Consider the following 1,324-nt stretch of genomic DNA (forward strand, 5'->3'; position numbering starts at 1 on the left):
GGAGACAGTCATAACGAAACAGTTGTTACATTCAGTAGTTGTGGGTCTTCTTTGCTAGTCTTCAGAGCTGGGCATTTTACTAAAAAAATGAGCCTCTGTTATTCGTCATACATCTGCAGCGTGGGTACCCTTCCGTCGTCACTCATTACCCGCCTACAGGCCGGTCCGCCTCTGATTTTAAACGGGCTTCGGTCAGCGTTTCTAAACGATAAAATAAACAAACAAATAAATACATAATTAAATAAAAATCGACCATCCAATCAGTGCGCACCGTGATGGGCCATCCCATCAGCGAAATGATTGGATGGTTGATTCTCAGACGGGGGACATCAATCAGAAACAAGCAGGGCACGGCAGAGCTCTGTATAAACAAAGTGTCGACATTAGCGTTATCAGTAAGCTGCCCGAAGGTACGAAGCTCCAGCTCCAGTCAGACAAGCGGAGCGCTTATTGAAGACACACTACAACGTTTCCAGAGTGTGGTACTCGGTGCACGCAAAAGGCGCGTACGGCGTCGAGGAACAATAGTGAGTTGTTGTTGCTTGAGTGACTCACTGCTAGTTTGCATGTTCTCCCCGTGCCTACGTGGGTTTTCTCCGGGAACTCCGGTTTCCTCCCACATTCCAAAAACATGCATGGTAAGTTGATTGGACACTCTAAATTGTCCATAGGTGTGATTGTGAGTGCGGATGTTTGTTTGTCTCTATGTGCCCTGCGATTGGCTGGCAACCAGTTCAGGGTGTCCCCCGCCTACTGCCGGAAGACCGTTGGGATAGGCTTCAGCACGCCTGCGACCCTAGATGGATGGATGGATGGATGCATGCATGGACTCACTGCTTTCACAGCCTGGTCCATCACTCATACCTGTCCCCCTAGCAACAATAACTCACTATTGTTTTCTCGCCGCAAAAAATAGGTTAAAGGACTACAGACGAAAAACGGATTAAATACATCGGCTTTCGACTATGCTTACTCCATCTAGTTTAAAATTGTTCCCGTCATTCGTCGCCAGCAAAACGGGCGTCCGTCATACACAGATAGACGCACCGGTCCGTCACATAGACGAATGCCCAGCTCTGCTTGTTTTCATAACAATTTTCCAAAACAAAGCATTTTCCTCATTATTACTGTTGTTGCGAATTCAAACTGCAATGAGTGAGTCTAGACTCGGAACATCACTGCCCACACGTCAAAGATCTTGCAAAGAGATAACTTTGATTCGCAGATAACTTTTTGCAAACCACATATCAGCTTCAACTGTGCAGTGACTTGCATTTCATTTTAATAAGTTAATTTGCATGCAATAAAAATGATGACATACCTG

The sequence above is a fragment of the Filicampus tigris genome, chromosome 5 (genome assembly GCF_054856515.1).
Source record: "Filicampus tigris isolate MCC_2025a chromosome 5, RoL_Ftig_1.0, whole genome shotgun sequence".
In the NCBI taxonomy this organism is placed as follows: domain Eukaryota; kingdom Metazoa; phylum Chordata; class Actinopteri; order Syngnathiformes; family Syngnathidae; genus Filicampus; species Filicampus tigris.